We start from the raw sequence: 20,264 nt of genomic DNA, 5'->3' as shown, positions 1-20,264 counted from the left end.
GTTACGCTATGCGCATTGTGCGACGACTGATTCTTCTTTCATTGTTTTAAAATGCTTTATAAGTCGTAATAACGCGATTCCTTTTCCGCTACCAAGCCTGCCTAAGGCAAGTTTACCAGCAAGTCGCAAGCACCAGCGTAGCTCAGGGAGAAAGACGAAGACGACGTTCTGAACGGACGCGTTTTTCATGTTCTCCGCTTCGAGGATTTATCGGCCATGGGCCGAGGTGCTGCTCAGGCTTCAGCCAGCGGCAACGACTACCGTGTTGTACTTCCTCGCCTTCCCACCGGTAAGCTTGTTGTGGACTCTGTCTTTCTACATGCGGACTTAGCTGGTCGCCCCTACCGGGTTCAAGATTTTAGAGATGCTCTTCGGGACATCATTGACTTGAAGGAAATAAGCTCCATAGGTCAATTTCAAATGTCTCATGTTTGGATGGTCACATGCAAGTCAACGCTGACGAAAACAAAGTTGGTCACAAGAGGCGAATTTTTCGTCAAAAGTCGTCGATGCCTCGTTATAGACCCGGAGCTCACGGAAGTGAAGTTGAAGCTTATGTGGCTTCCTGAGCGCTTGGAGGACGCCTATGTGTGCGAGGCACTGCAAGCTTTTGGGAAGGTCAAGACAATATCACAAGAAAGCTGGAAAGTAGCGGACATGGAACAAATGCGGACGCTAAATAGGGATGTTGTTTTGTCCCTTGCTGATGGAGTTCGCATTGCGGATATTCCTCACATTCTTGTTGTCTGCGGAGTGCAAAGCCTCGTCCTGATACCTGGCCGCTGTTACGCTTCATTTTACGCGAACCCCTTTGGGCCCAAATGCAAGACCACGGACAGCGTGCGAACGCTCCCGGGCCTGTAAACGTATCGGGGGTAGAGGCGCAGAAGTGTATGCCCAGACGCCGAGGAACCTGAGACGCTGCTGCCGCGAAGGTCGTCATGTGCTGTGCGCGAGAACGCGGTGAGCTCATGGCTCATTCGCACCTGGCTCTTGAGTGTGGGAACGCCGGTGGTGTGATCCGTGGCGCGATCAGTCGCGTGATCGGTGGCGTGACCAGTGGCGTGGTAGGTGGTGCGAACACAAGGTGATCCATATTTGGTCATGTCTGGAGGTGCCTGACGTCACACAGGCGTCTGGAACCCTTTAAAAACGCGCAGGGAGAGACTGGGGGAGGCAGTCTGGATTGAGACTCTGCCGGAACTCTGCTCCTCGGCTTCTTACCTTTGTTTGTAAACTTGAATGTCCACTTTGGTCTAACTATGTAGTATTAAACTTTTTTGATTTGCTGTTCTGCGCCGTCTCGCCGGTACTTCCCTTCTCGTCGGTCCTGATGCAAGTTACGAGCACAACCTGCTGACGGCGGTGGTCAAGAGACACCCCCATAACAACTGGTGGCAGCGGTGGGATGCTGCAGTCATTTCGACGACTCGAGGGCTGAGCTGCGACACGGATCCACGAGCCGTCTCGTCTGCCAGGCCGCAACCAGATGCAGTGTTTGCGAGGGTCTACGCGGAATTTTCGGCTGTTGAGTGGTGAGTGCGGGGCTTTGTCTGCTGAGTTTTGCCAGGCTTTTTCAGTGGGGAAGCGTAACTGGTAATTCGAACTATTGTTGTCGCCAAAGTGGGCTGCGGCAAGATAGTTGTGTACAGTAGGAAAGGTCGCACTGAACACAGCCATGAATTTGAAGTTGCTGCGTAAAGCGGAGTTATTACAGCTTGCAAAGGAGTTGCGTTTGGATGTTTCTGACGCACTCCGGAAACCAGAATTGATCGAGGCTATTAGTGCTCTGGAGGCTGAGGAAGATGAGCTGACGGAATGCCTTGAGATAATTCGAGAAAGGGAAGCCGCAAAAAGACAGGCAGAGGAGCGTAGAGAACAGCAAGAGAAAGAGCGGGAGGAAAGGGAGCTCGAATTGAAACGACTCGAGTTTCAACGTTCGAGAGAGCGCGAGGAACGCGATCACGCGCTCGAGTTAAAGCGACTCGAGGTTGAAATAGAGCACGTGCGAACGGCAGGGCAGAGAAGCGAGGCAAACAGTGCAGGGGTGCACATATCGCTCAAAATGACAGAACTAATTCGCCCTTATAAACTCGGAGAGGACATTGGGTTGTTCTTGGTGAACTTTGAGCGGACGTGTGAGAAGCAGGGGTTCTCCCGTGAGTCGTGGCCACAGCGCTTGCTCACACTCTTACCTGGCGAGGCAGCAGAAGTAATCGCTCGTTTATCCACTGAGGAGGTCGACGATTACGATGAAGTAAAATCCAGTTTGCTTAGGAAGTACAGGCTGTCCGCGGAGGCATTCCGGCGGAAATTCCGTGAATTGGAGAAAGGAAGGAGTGAGTCATACACTGAATTTGCCTATAAACTGAAGTCAAACATGGTGGAATGGCTAAATGAGGAGAAGGTCTTCGGTGACCACGAAAAGGTTATTGAGTGTTTTTTACTAGAGCAATTCTACAACCGGTTACCAGAGAACATTAGGCATTGGGTGCAAGACAGGCCAGATGTTAGCTCTGTAGCCAGAGCCGCAGAGCTAGCAGAGGAATTCGTCACACGTCGGGCTCGCGAAGGCAGTGACAGTGGTCGAAAAGGGGGTCCCGATTTTAGGTTCAAGCCAAAGAGAGGGCCTGTGAAAACGAAGGAAGAGCCTGAAATTGGGAATGCCCGAACCGTAAATACGTCGGAGTCGGAACGGAACACCGAACCTGCGTTAGAACAGCAAAGGAAGCTAGAAGCGAGGAAACCGTTCCTTTGCTATAACTGCCATAAACCCGGTCACATTGCGGCGCACTGTAAGAAACCAAAAGTTGTGTTTCTATCCATCAGTGGTAGGGACGAGAATATCGAGCTTCTCGAACCTTACATGTGCGACCTTGAAGTGAACGGGAAGCCATGCCGCGTACTGCGCGATTCTGCGGCTACGATGGACGTAGTTCACAGCTCGTACGTTGAACCTCAAATGTTCACGGGTGAGTGTGCTTGGATCAAGCAGGCTGTAGAGTCGTGTAGTGCATTCCTTCCCGTCGCAAAGGTAACTATCAAAGGTCCTTTCGGCACGCTCGAGACGGAAGCTGCCGTGTCGCCGGCACTCCCTCCGCAATACCCTTACCTGTTTTCGAATAGATCTGACAAGATGCTGCGCGAGAGAGGGCAGCTGTTTGGGGAGGCAAATGTGATGGCGCTAACGCGTTCGAAAGCACGGGAACTCAAGGCAGTTGCCGAGTCCCCTTTAGCTGGAATCGGCCTGACGCAGGACTCCCCAGCAGAGGTCGAACTTGCGCCAGCGTTGCAACAGCAGGGGGTCCCATCCGTGGAGGATGAAGCTACGGCACGGGCACCATCAGAAATATTGGAAGAGCATTCCAGAGATTTACTTGTAGCGCCTACGTCGGAAAGCTTACAGCGACTGTTAATGATAGACAGCATGGCCTTGAGGAATCAACAAGATAAAGACCCGAGCTTGCGAAACATCCAGAGCAGGGTAAATGAAAAGATAGCCCCGAAAAACATAAGTTATTATGAGAAGGATGGCATACTGTACAGGAAGTATGTTGACAAAAGGGGTGTAATGTTTGATCAGCTGGTCGTGCCTCAAGCTTATCGAGAGGATTTACTGCGCTTGTCGCATGGAAGTTCTTGGGCAGGTCATTTAGGCGTCAAGAAAACGAAGGGACGGTTGTTGCAGGAGTATTATTGGCCAGGCTGTTTCCGCGACGCAGAGCGATTTGTAAGGACATGCGACACGTGTCAGCGTGTAGGTAAGCCGGGTGACAAGTCGAGGGCGCCGATGAAGCTGGTGCCTATCATCACAGAGCTGTTTCGGCGGCTCGTAGTGGACACTGTAGGCCCACTGCCGGCGACATCGTCGGGGTACCGCCACGTGCTGACCGCGATATGCCCAGCGACTAAGTTCCCCGAAGCGGTTCCACTTAAAGAACTTAGCTCTGTGGAAATAGTTAACGCGCTCCTTTCCATATTCGCACGAGTTGGCTTTCCCGCCGAAATACAGTCGGATCAAGGCTCTGTGTTTACTAGTGCTCTTACCACAACGTTTTTGGAAAGGTGCGGAGTAAAACTAATTCATAGTTCAGTCTACCACCCTCAGTCTAACTCCGTGGAGAAGCTCCACTCCGTTCTGAAGCGAGTGTTATGCTACGAAAGAAAGACGGACTGGGAGCTATGTTTGCCGGCTACCATGTTCGCGTTAAGGACTGCCCCGCATGAAGCAACGGGGTTTTCGCCAGCCGAGCTCGTGTGCGGCCGCTCGTTGCAATCTCCTCTTCGCTTGCTTCGAGAATCGTGGGAAGGCCAAGCCGAAGACCCAGTAGTGGTCGAGTACGTTTTGAAGCTATTGGAGCGTTTAAGAAGCGCTCAACGGCTATCAGAGCAAGCCATGGCTAAAGCGCAACATAGGTCAAAGGTGTGCTATGACCGCACAGCCAGAACCCGTCGATTCGATGTCGGGGACAAAGTAATGATACTGCGACCGTCGCAGAAAAACAAGTTAGAAGTGCAGTGGGAAGGTCCCGCCAACGTAGTTGAAAAGCTTTCTGACACAAACTGCGTGATACGCCTGCCCGGAAAGCGAAAGATACAGCAAGTGTATCATTGCAATCTGCTCAAGCCATACCGAGAACGGGAAGCAGTGGTATGCATGATGGTGAACATCCCCGAGGAGATTCCAGTTGAACTTCCAGGGCTTGCATCAGTCATAAACGGTGAGGATGGTGAACCACTAATCAAAGAATTAATATCGAAAGCGCAGTTAGAGCCGGAGCAAAAGATCGAGCTCCAGGATCTTCTGAAAGAATTTCAGGACTTATTTGTAGATAGGCCTGGAAGAACCTCAGTTGTTAGTCATGACATCGAGCTGACATCCTCAGAACCCGTGCGTAGCAAAGCTTACCGAGTGTCACCGCGCCAAAGAGAGATTATGGATTCCGAGGTGAAGAAGATGCTGGAATTAGGCGTGATCGAGCCTTGTGAGAGCGATTACACTTCGCCCTTAATCTTAGTTGAGGTGCCGGGAAAAGATCCACGCCCTTGCGTGGATTATCGCAAGCTAAACTCGATCACCAAAGATCAGATTTACCCTATACCAAACATTGAAGAGCGCATTGAGAGGGTTAGTGGAGCTCGATATATTTCCACGCTGGATCTCGTTCGAGGCTACTGGCAGGTTCCTCTCACCGAAAAGGCTAGCAGATATGCAGCGTTCATATCGCCGTTGGGAACGTTCCGCCCTAAGGTATTAAGCTTCAGTTTGAAAAATGCACCATACTGTTTTTCAAGCCTTATGGACAAGGTGTTACGAGGACTAGGGGAATTCACTTTACCCTACTTAGACGATGTGGCGATATATTCGTCCGCTTGGTCGGAACACATGCAACATCTGCGAGTGGTTCTAACGCGTTTGCGTGAAGCGGGACTAACTGTGAAGGCACTTAATTGCCAACTCGCTCAAGCTGAGGTGATCTACCTAGGTCACATAATCGGACAAGGACGCCTCCGACCTTCTGAGCTCAAGGCGGCTGCCATACGCGATTTCCCGCAACCACGCTCAAAGACAGATATCCGCTCATTTCTGGGGGTTGCAGGTTACTATCAACGTTACATCCCGAGATATTCGGAATTAGCTAGCGCTTTAACTGACGCGCTCCGGAAAACTGAGCCACAAACTGTCATCTGGGATGACCGTAAAGAGGAGGCTTTCAAAGCATTAAAAGCCACTTTAACCAGTCAACCTGTGTTGAAATCACCTGATTATTTGAAAGAGTTCATAGTTCAGTGTGATGCTAGTGAGCGAGGCATGGGAGTAGTGTTGTGCCAACGAGGAGAGGACGGTGAACACCCAGTTCTTTATGCCAGTCGTAAGCTGACTGTGCGAGAACAAGCGTATAGCGCAACCGAGAAAGAATGTGCGTGTCTCGTATGGGCAGTGCAAAAGTTGTCGTGCTACCTTGTAGGCTCGAGGTTCATAATAGAGACAGACCACTGTCCTCTCAGATGGCTGCAGTCCACTTCTTCCAAAAATGGTCGCCTCCTGCGCTGGAGCCTCGTTTTGCAGCAGTATTCATACGAAATACGGTACAAAAAGGGGAGTCTCAATGGCAATGCCGATGGCTTAAGCCGAAGCCTCTAGGTCATGAATTGGCCTCGATTGTTTTTTTTCCTGACATAGGTTTTTGTGTTATTATTTCTTCCGTAGTTTTGGAAGACCTGTGCGTCGTTAGGTGGGCAACGAAATTAGGGGTGTGTTTAGTACTTTGTACGAGTAATAAGATTGAGACTTTTGTGTTTAAGGTAAGCCTGGCGGGGCTCAGTGGATACGTGTCTCGCGCTTGCTTCTTCAGTGGCTTTGTTATCCTGTGTTTTCCCGTGGATTGTTTGTTCAGTCGACCGGCTCTACCATGGCGAGGATCTTGCCCTCCCAGAGAGAGGACTTCGTTGTCATCTGGCATCTCTTAGGACACCACGTCGGTTCCAAACTCTTGGCAGGAACGCCGGAAGAACCTGTGGTTTCCCTTCTTGCTGATGAAAGACCTGAAGCGGTGGGGTGTGATGATCTCACCACCCGGAGCTGCCTGGCGACCAGCCCCACCGACGAGCCCCTGCGGGGTCGCCCCGGAAAGGAGCTCATACCATTGTCTTTGGCCACTTTTGACTGTCGCTATTTGCTGGATTCTATTGTATGGTTCGCCTCCAGCCTCCGGCGAACCTCGACAACATCAGGGAAATCTGGCGGAACTACCTTACGAGACGGAACAGGGCCTAGAGCCAGGTATCACGTACCGTGCTCCAGGTTAAGAAGGCTACGAGCTTCGACGACTGATCCCTGTTGACAGTGGATGCTGTCCCCTGCCATTCGGGATCTCCATCCGCGAGGGGGCAGTCTGTTACGCTTCATTTTACGCGAACCCCTTTGGGCCCAAATGCAAGACCACGGACAGCGTGCGAACGCTCCCGGGCCTGTAAACGTATCGGGGGTAGAGGCGCAGAAGTGTATGCCCAGACGCCGAGGAACCTGAGACGCTGCTGCCGCGAAGGTCGTCATGTGCTGTGCGCGAGAACGCGGTGAGCTCATGGCTCATTCGCACCTGGCTCTTGAGTGTGAGAACGCCGGTGGTGTGATCCGTGGCGCGATCAGTCGCGTGATCGGTGGCGTGACCAGTGGCGTGGTAGGTGGTGCGAACACAAGGTAATCCATATTTGGTCATGTCTGGAGGCGCCCGACGTCACACAAGCGTCTGGAACCCTTTAAAAACGCGCAGGGAGAGACTGGGGGAGGCAGTCTGGATTGAGACTCTGCCGGAACTCTGCTCCTCGGCTTCTTACCTTTGTTTGTAAACTTGAATGTCCACTTTGGTCTAACTATGTAGTATTAAACTCTTTTGATTTGCTGTTCTGCGCCGTCTCGCCGGTACTTCCCTTCTCGTCGGTCCTGATGCAAGTTACGAGCCCAACCTGCTGACGGCGGCGGTCAAGAGACACCCCCATAACACCGCCCACCACTTTGCCTTCGGTGCAGTAAGGTTGGACACATCCGTCGAAACTGCAGGACCCCTCGCTGTGACAACTGTCGACGCTTCGGTCATTCGGCCGAAGATTGTGTTATGACATACGCCAACAAGCTGCGACAGCACACAAAACAGCCAGATGATAACCTACAAAAGCATATTATGGATGCCACCGAGGTTCTGGACGCAACGGGAGACACTCCGTCAATGTCATAAGCTGCAGGCTCTACCCCAAGGAATCCAGAAGAGGAAAGAAAGTCACTCGCTGTTGACACAGTTGAAACTTCTGCGTGCAAAGAGCCAAGTGAATCTTCAAGCAGCATACCCAAAACGACTCCGCACCACCCCTAGCACAAGTAGGAGTTCCTTTGGAGAGTGCTGTTGCGTTGACCCATAAAGATGCCGAAGAACCACCAGTACAAGATAGAGACTCTGGGCTGGATGCCGCAGAAAGTTCATCACCTGCTTGCGCTGCAGCTCCGCAGCAGATTTTTCATCATGGTGCAGTGTCGGAAGATGATATGCAGATCTCTACGGATACAGCAATACTGAAACGTCGCGCATCGTCCAGCTCGGATTCAAGCAAAGGGAGTGACCCAACGTCAGTGACTAGGGAGCCACGCCGTCGCCGAAAGTCCACGCCAAAGGGGAAGTGTCGCCGATCCCGATCTAGGAGGCCTGCTGGGGGCTCACGGGAAGCCTCAGCGCCAATTCTTGGGACTGATCAAGCGGGACGATAAGCGAATTTGAAGGTAGTCACCATGGCGCAGTCTGAGCGACTCATATTTGCCACCTTGAACGTACGCGGCCTTAGGTCTTCGCAGAAACAAGCACAACTCCGTAGACTTCTCAATCGGAAGCGTCTCGACTTTGTCGCCATCCAAGAGACAAAGATCGAGAGCGAGGAAGAGACCGAGAAGGCCCTGCGGCCTTTTCTGTCTCAGTTTAATGTGTGTGTCTCACATGCTAAAGGTTTATCTGCGGGCTGTTGGTTGTTTCTGAGAAAAAGCCTACCCTGTTCAGCATTGTGCACTAGTGTTGATGAAGAGGGCAGGTATATATGCTGTGATTTTTTGTTGCAAGGAGTGCCATGGAGAATTATCAATCTATATGCGTTTAATGATGTTCCGAAACGGCTTGAGTTATTTGAAAAAGTGCGTAATTTAATTGACGTCGACAGATGTACGGTACTTATGGGAGATTTCAACTGCGTATGTGAAGCTATTGATCGTTATAATTCGTCTGGAAAGAGAGACAGGAGTGGTGAGCTTTTATCCGGTATTGTAGATAATGCAGGACTAATTGACATCGGGGTCTCGAATCGGGCAACAGCATATACAAGAGTACAAGGCAGCTCTCATGCTCGCCTTGACCGAATTTACGTGTCCTCATCACTCCTATCTCGTAAAATTTCCTGCAGGACCGAAGCTGTATCATTCTCAGACCATTGTATTGTCATAGCGCAAATTGGCGAAAATCGTCACAAACAATTCCGTCCCCAGTGGGCCCTTTGGAAAATGAATGCGAAGCTCCTCTGTGATCAGGAATTCATGAATCGCGTCCAGATGGCATTGAGGCAATCTTTTTCGATTGGTTTTCATATCTTCGCTGCTTGGGAGCTTTTTAAACAAGAAGTTTGCTCTATAGCTTTAGAAATTGGGGCTGTTAAATCTTTCTATAGAAAGAATGATGAAAAGATACTTGTTAAAAGTCTTTGCAATCTTTATGAGATGGAATGCGAAATGCCGGGAAAGTACATCAAAGATATTGAGAATATTAAGTGCCAACTACAGAGATATGATGCTGCTCGCTACCAAGGGGCACGTATTAGATCTCGGAACCAGCGCACTTTAAATTCTGAGCAACCGACGCGCCAAGCTTTACTTGATGAGCAACGCCATGCGATTTCTAAAGTTAAGACAGACTTGTACTTTAACGATGTGCTCATAAAAGATAACGGAGACATTACTTTGGCGTTCGAAACGTACTATAACAGCTTATTTAGCTCTTCCTCTGATGATCCTGACGCTCACCTCAAGGCTAGTTTTGTTTCTATTGTTAACCCCTTGAAGGACAGTGATTGTGAAGTCATTAATGGGCCCATTACTCTACAGGAAATTGAGCAAGCAATCGACAACTTGCCTTTATTGAAAACACCGGGGCCTGATGGCATCTCAGGCGACTTTTACAAAGCTTTCAAGAAAACGCTTGCTCCTATATTGTTGAATATTTTTCAGATGAGTTACGACATGGATACACTCCCACAATCTTTTCGCAAAAGTCACACTGTGTTAATACCGAAAACAACTGACAAGGAAAAACTTCGCTTCGTTGAGGGCTACAGACCAATATCGCTGTCAAATGTGGACTACAAAATTTTCGAAAAGTATTAGCAAATAGGTTGCAATTTGCTATTTCGATCCTCATTGGGTCTCATAAGACATGTGGGATCAGAGGTCGATCCATACAAACCAATATACATGTCACTCGAACAATGCTTCAATACTGTCATGGTTCTCAAGAACATCTTGCAATGCTACAGGTAGACCTTGCAAAAGCTTTTGATCGTGTTCGTCATTCCTTCCTTTTTTCTCTTCTCGAACAAGCTAATGTTGGCAAAGTTGTTCTTAAAGGCGTTAAATTATGCTATAATGAATGCTCAACTCGTCTGATAGTTAATGGTCAACTCTCCAAGCCAGTTTTTATTCGCTCTTCTGTAAAACAGGGATGCCCGATGTCACCTCTTTTTTATTTGCACTTTATCTAGAACCACTGTGCTTAAGCATAATACAGTCGAGTTGCATTCATGGCTTTAGAATATTAGGCAGTGAGGTTAAAGTATTGGCTTATGCAGATGATGTCGCATTCTTTTGCACAGATAAACCAAGTGACGAAAATGTGGTATATACTATTGAAAAGTTTTGCGTGGTATTAGGAGCTCGTTTAAATGCCTCTAAAAGTTTAGGACTGTGGTTTGGCTTGTGGGGTAGCACACCGAACCACTTTGCAGGGATTAATTGGACAAGAACTCCTCCAACATACCTCGGTGTACCATTGCATGCATATAGATTCAGTGCGCATTACTGGAAGGAACGTGTCCCTAAGCTTGAACGACAGGCCCAGACATTTGTGCCCTATCGACTTTCGATATTTGGGAGAGCTGAAGCTTGTAATACTTTCTTAGCGACAAAACTTTACTATGTATTGCAACTTATTCATTGCGCAAGATTCTATATACAACGCTTTCATCGGATTTTCGCTACTTTCATATGGTCTTCGACTTTTGAGCCCATGCGTCGTGATAATATATTCAAGCCAGTTAGTGAGGGTGGGTTAGGACTAAAACACCTTTATCTATGGCAAATAGTGTCCCGATTCTTCTTTTTTCGAGACAATTCCCATCCTGTAATCCGTTCCTTCTTGCAGGTTACACTTGTTGATTGCTTACCAGATTTAATTGTTTCATCCAACTTCTCCGAACGCCCATGCTTGTGGGGATTCATACAGGAAGTTTACCTCGCAGTTAAGTTCCTTAAAGCTCGCTACTCTGTAGAATACCTGTACTCAGTAACGCGCAAGGTGATTTATAAGGACCTACTGAGTACACTCTTCCCACCTCCATTGTACCGTTCACTGTACGCCAATCTTCCTGGTCACGATGTGTTGAAGAGAGTGCGCAAAATGTACATTCCACCGAATTCAAAAACATTCTTCTATAAACTCCACTCTGAAACATTGGCGGTAAACACATGGTTAGAAAGAAAAGGTATTTTCATTCCGTCTGTTAACTGCCGTCTATGTGATGTGCCGGAAACGATTGAACATTGCTTTGTTAGCTGCAAAGATGCCATACTATTTTGGGATGTCCTTCAGCGAGCACTGAAAAAACGTTTCGTCATTAATTCTCACACAATACGTTATCTTCTGCCAGCAACACTTGATGAAGTACCATACGATATGTTTTTCATCATGGGTTTGCACAGCTTGTGGAAGACACGAATGCAAGACCGCAATGCAGAGCCCACCACCTCTTCAAGCGCACACTTCATTCAAATGGCTATCCACCTAAAAAACATCTACGACGAGCTGGACTTTAGACCGGACTGGTACTCCGTCTCAGAGAACTGTTTGACCTCACCCCTTTTTTGTTTGCATAACACGATGTGAAGAACTCTTAATGTGAGGAACTCACGCTGTGTTGGCCATTTAGTGTTTATGAGTAACGCTTGAGCGCTTACTTTGGCGATTTGATTGTACTTTTGTTCGCTTGATATTGTCTTTATTGCCCAAGTACTTTAATAAATACCATGAAAAAAAAAAAACAGCGTAGCTCAGTGGTAGAACACTAGGCTGGCACCCAGCGGACTTGGGTTCGAGCCCCACTGTGTCTTTGATGCTACCTTTGCCAATAAGTCACAAGCGGCGGCGTAGCTGAGTGCTTGAATACTGGACTGGCACCCAGCAGACCCGGGTTTTGAGCCCCACTGTGTATTTATTGCTTTTTATTGGCGGCGGACAACTGCGCGTGACCCGAGTTGTGGTCTCATAACAGCTTTCGCTGTAAAAAAAAAGAAAGGCAAGCCATCTGTGAGCCAATCTTCACTGACTCTGCCGGAGAGCAAACAGACTACATTGAAAAAAATCTGCTGTTTCACCATTGTGACATTGTTGTTTTCGTGAGCCATCTGCGTAACTGTGCGCCTGCACATGTGTGACACCTAGTTTAGTTTCCTTCCTCGCTTTTATTTTGTAATAAATTCAGTTCCAAATCAGAGCTCCACTTTTTTCTGCTCTTTTGTTCTCAAATACTCGTATTTTGGAGCTGCAAAGCTAATCAATCATGTTATACAAATTCGCCTAACCTTTCGTCAAGGAAGCTTAGTGAAGGAATTCCCGAGATGGAGCTACAGATTTTGCAAATTTTGTCTTGAAGTCGCTTGATTGTGCGTATTCACATAGAATAGTGGCTCTCAAATGGTGGTCTACGCAGCCATTTTCGAGAGCCCGCGCAACCAATAAAAAAAAAACAAAAAAAAACAAGGCACACCTTTTCCAAGGCACACTGTTCCGTAAAGGCTGCCCCTTTTGATTATTGCTTTGCTTCACCGCACTACAGGTTTGTATAAACACCGAGTTGATTTATGTTCTCTTTCTCCATTAGGTGGCTGAAAAGCCTTTCTTGGCATTTTCCATGACATACGTGCACGAGCGAACATTTTCTAGGCTTGCATACTCGAAGAGGAAGCATAGCTATATGAACAAGCTCAATGTGGCTACAAACAGTGCAACTTATAAGCAAGCTGTTGAGATTTAATCGACGCTGAACTTTAGCTCGTCCATTGTTGGCCAAGGATAAACAAGAGCTACATATTTCAAACTGCTTGTCGTCTCCATTTATAACCAAATTCTTTTTTTTTTCTCTCTCCGCTCATTCCAAGGGGCATCTCATGACTTCAATTGGTTCATAGAAGGTGTCTTAAAATATTCATGGCTGAGAACCACTTGCATAGAATGACAGTGGTCCTAATCCAGATAATACTTCGGTTTTAGGGTGTACTTGCAAGCGGTGACAAGAAAAGCCACAACAAATAGGAAGTAATAGACCGGGTGTTAAAATATGTTGCTTGCTAGTCCTCGTTCTTGCTTTATTATTACATTGCCAGACATCCATTCGTCTTTGTACGTCATCATTGGTTACAGTGCTCGGCGGTTGACACAAAGGCATTGTGGCGGTCGCATTTTAGATGGAGGCGAAGTGTAAGCGGTCCGTGTTTCATGTGATGTACCTTGTCAGAGCACGTTGAAGAACCCCAGATGACCGGAATTTCTGGTGTCCTCCAGTGCGGCGTGCCTCGTATTCATATCACTATTTCGGCACGTGAAACCCAGCATGTCATTATCATTATTCTTTTGTCTTCCACTAACACACCCAGTTTAGTAATGATCCGGATGCGTTAAGACTTGTGTGAGATAATTTAAACAACGGTGAAACTTTTCGACGGCGCATTTCCGAGTTGGGAGGGGCGTTTCTAAAGCAAAACTAACTGGTATAAACGGGACAAAGAGTGAGAGTGCTACAGAGCAGATCTGCGGGAATAGAGGCGAGCGGTAGGCAGTGTGGGTAAGAGAAGAAGGAAGAGAGAGAAAGAGGGAGCAGAGGCCCGCGCATGCGCAGCTGGGTGAGGCGCGTGCGACCACACATCCCGAGCGCTTGCTCTCGGGACCTTGTTGCCCTTCGCCGAGCGCTTGTGGGCGGCGACGCGCCTCTATACTCCCGGAAGTGCGACTGTAGTGCGCGGACTTTGCAGGCGGAAGCGGAGAAGTTTGCTCCCTGCGGCGTGGCACGCGGAAGGCGACCGAAAGCAGGAGCCATTCGCCAGAAAACGGATGGGGCGTTGAAATTGGCTTCGCCGCGTGGTGCGTGCTGCGTTTCTGGGAGGCATCTTTGTGCCTGGTGAGCATCCTACTACTTCGAATTGCTTTGCACGGCCCATTCCGATTGAACCACCATCGCCTGCCATTTCGAAACTTTGTATGTCCCATCATTGCGATATTAACCGCATTTATTCTGTCGTTTAGCGTTTTTTTTTTATTACGATGACGATACGGACATATGAGTGCGTTGAAACAGTACTAGTTATAATGCAGCGTAGCGACTTTTCTTGCTGTTTTGATATGAGAAAGTGTAAGAGGTTTGGAATAATTTCTCTTGCTGCATGCTTACCCCAAATAGAAAGTTATTTTGTACATTTTTCGCAAGAACAGATTACATGAAAGACTGGGTGGGCAAAGACGGATAAAAGGCAGATGTCAAGACATCACAAACGTTTAGAACTGTGTGTTTGTGTTTTACTGACTTCTCTATTTCGTGCGCGTTTGCCAGCCCAGCTTATTCAGCGTAAATACGTGTCAACTAGCTTAGCCCTCTGTTGTTCCACACCATCTGGTTACAGGAGGCTAGTTATAAACAAATTAGTTTAAATGACCATATCGTTGTTGTCTTGTAAAAATTAGTGAGTAATAAGTGCTTCTTACGCAACGTGGAGTTTGTTGTGAAACAAAACGAAGTCGTCGTTACGAGACCGTTGTTGGTGTTATTACAGCGCGTTGTGGACAGCTGAAAGTTCAAGGGTGGTGAATGGCGATTGAGAAGTGCAATATTCGACGATTAAACAGCGTTTGCTGACAAAGGAAGATAAGAAAAAAAAGATGCAGTGAAACAAAAGCACGGAATGTTGATATTAGTTTTATTCGGCAACAGGAAGGGCGAGAAAACTAGGATGAATGCTGTTCCATAAAGAAAATAAAAAATTGTAATCACTGCAAAACTTTCGTGTGCAGCGTTGTAGGCGTTACTGAAAAAAAAATTACGTTGGCCTTTACGCCAACGGAAGAAAAAAGGATAACGTTAACATGCTATGTTACCCCCAAATAAACGTGTCTTTTATCATTACCATCTCACTAAAAAAAAAAGCAATGCCCGTTAACTCATTTCCGGAAATCTAATTCAATACACCTTCACTGCAGGATCCCCAAATAACAATTTAAATGAGGCTAGTATTTATAAGTCAAACAGTATATAATATCATAAAATTTTCGAGGTTTAAGGTTTTAAAACCACCATATGATTATGATAGACGCCGTGGTGGAGGGCTCCGAAAACTTCGACCACCTGGAGTTCTTTAACGCACACCTAAATCTGAGCACACGGTCCTCAGGCATTTTCGTCTCCATCAAAATTGCGGTCGTCGGGGCCGGGACTCGTGCCCGCGTGTCTCAAACGATACATTTATTGAGAACAACGACTTCAAATGAAGTAACAATATAGCAAGAATATTTTGCACAAGTGCGCCCTACTTCGGCAATAATATAACGATCTAAAGTAACTACATTTTCATGTGATGGCGTATAACATTGTGGCACATGGTAAAGGCATTTTTCGAAGTGCCATTAAACAGAAAATGAGGTTTCATCGTCAAGTCTCTCCGGCTCTAGGACTATATTGATTTCTTAACAAAATTACCGTAATTTTGATGGCGTACCTGCACATGCGCATATTTTGTAGCATAGAGTGAACGCTTAGACTGGATATTTCTATGAAAAATATTTGCAACCTAAATAATTTTCGGTCATTTATCATGCAGAATTGCCGACAAAATCGTGATACTGCTTTGTTGACAAAGTTAAAGGAGAGCCTTACTAGCCCATGCTCCCTAACTAGGGCAACATTTATTGCTGCCAATCAGCCAATGAGCGGATATTTAATTATTAGCTTTATGGTAACTGTAGCAAGCAGACATATTTATATCGAAAAGTTGGTGGTGGTCACCCTTGTACACAGTTCAAGTTGGAAGAATTCATCTCGCGTGTAAGTGCTCCGAGATATCCCGCGACAAATTTTAAATGCTGTTTGCATGATTGCGTATGCAAAACAGCCAGCGCTGATGCAAAGCTTCTCCCCGATGTTTACGCGGCAGTTCTTTGCGTCGTCTAATTTGACAACAGGTCGAAAGAATAGGAAAAATATAACAGTTACTCTTCTAATTAAAACCAGCTGGCCATAGCAAGTAATAGTTTTTCGTCACATCAGGGATGAACATCGTGCCAATCTTCAGTGACTTCCATGCGGTATGATGCAAATAACAATTAAACTTTGCAGTGAAATAACTTGGTTCACAGACATGGTATAGAAAGAATCTTGCAACTGGAATTGCACTGTGTATAAACGTACTTTAGAATTTTGGTTTAAAACATGCATGATCGCTGCAATCACTAAAAGGTAATCAATAAATCTTAGGTTATTGGACGACTGACGGTGATAACTAATATTTCACTTTGTATCCACATAGATGCATGAGTTATCTGCAAAGGTTGTTTTCATATATTTACCCGTGCTCACTCGAAAAAAAAAAAAACACCAAACTTAAATTTGAACACGTGGTATATTGGCTGCTGGGAGGACACAAGATTCCGCCTATTGTTATAGTTTAGCAACTGTCTTTTCCGAAACCCGAGAAGGCGCAGCAAGACTAAGATAGATAAAGAAGTTCGCGCAGTTTGCAATGATTGGCGCAAGGTTGGATCGCAGCAGAGCTGGTAGGCACCTCCTTGCTGGTCATGGCTTGGCTAGGCTTTCACTCTCGCACCTATCCGTTACCCCCATGCCTTGCTTTACTGCACTGTGCGTGGCTACGCTCAACCTCTTTTTTTTTTTCAAATCTTTGTTTAGTCTGCGTTTTTCGTTCCCTTTTTCTGACTAGGTGTTACTCTCTATCTTTTTACTGTCTTTCTCTTTCGATGTTTCCCCCCTTCCACTCTCTCCACGTTTTCTTTTCCCTCCCCTTTTACCTCCCAGACAGTATTCTTCGCCCCCACTTCCTTTTTCCCCCCTGCATTTTCTTAGCATACCATGCAGGGCTATGTTACTCTCTGTTAGCGCGCCTGGTTATGCGAGTCATTAAAACGCTCGCCATCGGTTCGAGGGGACGTGGGTATGAGTGCTGCCGCACCAAAAACATTTATTTCGCCACGAATTTTCATCTTTTTCTATCTTTATTTTTATTTATCTACCATCTCCCTCGGTACTCGTTCTCTCAAGTCTCGACCATCCGTTTTCGTATCCCACGCCGGACAAATGAGCACACATGTCCTGGAAGTGAAGTGGAACAGGAAGAGGCAGGTGGTGAAGAAGAGAACGAAAAGAGAGCGCATACAGTTTCACGATGATGATACATTTATATCTATGACGCAAGGCGAATCTTGACCATAACAGTTCTGCGATAAAAGAGTTGAAATAGAAGCGCTTACGTCGCCTGTCTTCCTGCGTGTCCTCAACTTGTTGAGCTATTTCACTTATTGGAAGCCATGACACGCCAACTGACCAGACGTCGCGTACTTCACGACGTGCACCGCTTCCACCCAAACATGAACGGCGCCCCAAAAAATTGAATCCGCAACCTTCTCAGTATCAGGAAGCCTCATGCACTCGACTATGTTCAGCAGCCGGGGCATTCGCGCTGTGAATGAAGCAGTTAGAAGCAACCCCATTTAGTATATAAAAGGTATGAATGCATAAAGAATAATGTAAATATAATTCAGGAAACTCTCAGTGTATCAGTCAAATGAATCCTCCATCTATTTTGTTTCTGTTGTCACTCGAAGGTATGAGAAACATACAAAAAATAGAGAGAATGAAAAGCGCGACAAGAACCGTGAAGTGGTATTTGAACTACGGTGAATGGTATTGCAATTCTCACACCACTATCAAGGCGTCCTTTAACGAAACGGGAGAGCGACCGTGGGATCTAAAGTTAGCACTGCTTCGCTCCACGAAACAACAGTAGAGGAACGCGCAGGTGTACAGAAGTCAAGAAACACTTCATCTTCAGCCAGCTGCAGCGGGGAGCAAACATTCGCATATCCTCGTTCGCATTTCCACCCTTCTGCACATTTATCCGTGTTCGTTTTATATACCAGCCACAACATAGACAGAAAGAATGTCGACATAGTTGCTAAAAATCAGACAGCTTCTCGAAGGGAGTTGCGTTTCGCGAGTTTACTTATACTTGTGGTCAATACTCTGGAGACTATGGAGATATTTATTACTTTTTGAAATCTCTAGGAGAGGCTAGTGGTGTGGTTGGACAAACTTCAGTGCCTTTCAAGTGCCTAGCATTTGAGGGACCCTGGTTGTCGTCTATCCATAGGTCTCATGTGGCTTGATTATGCTCAAAATCAAATGCTCGATAGGAGCCTAAAGTAATGCTAGCAATGTTGCAAACCAAAATAAAATATACGAAAAGAGTCTGAAATATTATGGTGCATTGGAAATGTATTATAATAAAATTAGAGCTTTTCCCACTAAAAGGAACTGGAAATGTATTATAATAAAATTAGGGCTTTTCCCACTAAAAGGAACCGTGTGGGGATGCGAAGCAACGCTGGTGTTCACCTGTGTTTCTATTTGTATGTTTTTGTGTATGTTTCATTTGTGTGCGGAGTTTAGTATACGTTGTGCACCGCTTCTGTTACCCTCCTGCTTCCCATTTGTGTGTATTACCGCGTGTGTGCTGCTGAGTGAACAACCAGTGATGCTGGAGAGTGCAACAGAGCGAGGGTTCGTAGCGTTATATACCAGCGCACAGCTATGGTGGAAAGATGGACGGGAGAGGAGAAACGAAGTGGAGGCAGTCCTCTGCCACCTCCTGAATTCTACCTCTTCGTGGTCATACGAAGAGAAGGGGGAGTTGGCGCATGTGTAGTGGGGGCAGCGGGCGGTCGCTGAGGGACGGACACATCTCTCCGCATCTAAAAACCAGAAAACAATCATATTATTTAGTAGGTTTATATCACTAACGCTTTAAAAACATCTCGCTCATACTCGCGTTACGCAGGAGATGCGCTACCACCTCTCCAAACGAGCGAATATTCTAGCCAGAAGCGTTTCTATTGTGCTACATTTGAAGAGGAAACAACCTGGTTGAATCCGTTGCATATGACACGCATCTCAATTGCCGTAAGAAGGATGCTAATGAAGCGACAAAAAAAAAAAAGGCAGCATATCCACGGAGTGAATGATGGAGAGTGGGGCGAAGCATCCGTCCGTCCATTCATTCTTGCTTCCGTCCGTCCATGCGTACGTCTGTGTGAGCGTCCGTCCGTCCATTCGTCCGTCCGTGCGTGCGTCTGTTCATGCGTCCGCACGTCCATTTTTGCGGCCGTTCCTGCGTTCATCCATGCAATCACCCCTGCGTCCATCCATGCGTCCATCCGTCAGTGCAGCCACCCGTGCGTCCGTCCATGCATCTGTCTGTGTGTCCGTTCGTCCATCTATTCAACTCGCCAAGTACCACCATCTCGCATCTTTTCATCATATATTCCCCATATCGAAGCCCCGCCATCCAGCGGACATTCCAAGGACTAAACGAGAGGTGGCACACGTACACTTTCTTATGGCTTACGCTTCGTGTCTACTTCCCACCTTTAACCACCTCGAGTTCATGGTATATACTAGTTCACAGTATTCATGGCACTGCGGCCCAACGCTCGCTAAAACTTTCAAAAACCAAGGAGGTTACGCCCAGCGAGTATAATGTAGCAACAATTTCTTGTCAAACAGTGCTCAATGTACATGCGAATGGCTGCTAATGGGGAATGAGAGACGGGATAATTCGGCTTTTGCTTTCTTACGGCTTGTGCTTCGTATCTACTTCCCACCTTTAACCACCTCGAGTTCATGGTATATATTAGTTCACTTTATTCATGACACTGCGGCTCAACGCTCACTATACCTTTCCAAAACCAAGGAGGTTATGCCCAGCGAGTACAATGTAGCAACCATTTCTTGTCAAATAGTGCTCAATGTACATGCCAATGGCTGCTAATGGAGAATGAGAGACGGGAGAATTCGGCTTTTGCTTTCTTACGGCTTGTGCTTCGTATCTACTTCCCATCTTTAACCACCTCGAGTTCATGGTATATATTAGTTCACTGTATTCATGGCACTGCGGCTCAACGCTCGCTAAACCTTTCCAAAACCAAGGAGGTTATGCCCAGCGAGTATAACGTAGCAACCCTTTCTTGTCAGATAGTGCTCAATGTACATGCCAATGGCTGCTAATGGGGAATGAAAGACAGGAGAATTCGGCTTTAATTAACGCGCACGCTGCGGATTTTTTATTGTCCAACAAAGCAGACGAGAAATCTTCTACCAGCACCACCTTTTAGGTCAAAACGTAAGACTGA

The 20,264-nt window shown here is 46.9% G+C and overlaps 2 protein-coding genes across 3 annotated transcripts in view; one reads left to right on the top strand and one right to left on the bottom strand.

Moving 5' to 3' along the window:
• The window catches only part of LOC142811756 (oxytocin receptor-like), a 269,265-nt gene that overhangs the window by 174,903 nt on the left and 74,098 nt on the right, over positions 1-20,264 (bottom strand). The gene's annotated exons all lie outside the window — the stretch shown is intronic.
• Positions 13,836-20,264, top strand: part of LOC119166461 (oxytocin receptor) — a 60,996-nt gene continuing 54,567 nt past the window's right edge. The window contains exon 1 of the mRNA XM_075872559.1: positions 13,836-13,974. The gene's annotated coding sequence lies outside the window, so the exon portion shown is untranslated. The remainder of the gene's footprint in view (positions 13,975-20,264) is intronic.

This window comes from Rhipicephalus microplus, chromosome 1 (assembly GCF_043290135.1).
Source record: "Rhipicephalus microplus isolate Deutch F79 chromosome 1, USDA_Rmic, whole genome shotgun sequence".
Lineage (NCBI taxonomy): Eukaryota > Metazoa > Arthropoda > Arachnida > Ixodida > Ixodidae > Rhipicephalus > Rhipicephalus microplus.
This window is presented reverse-complemented; position numbering and strand designations above follow the sequence as displayed.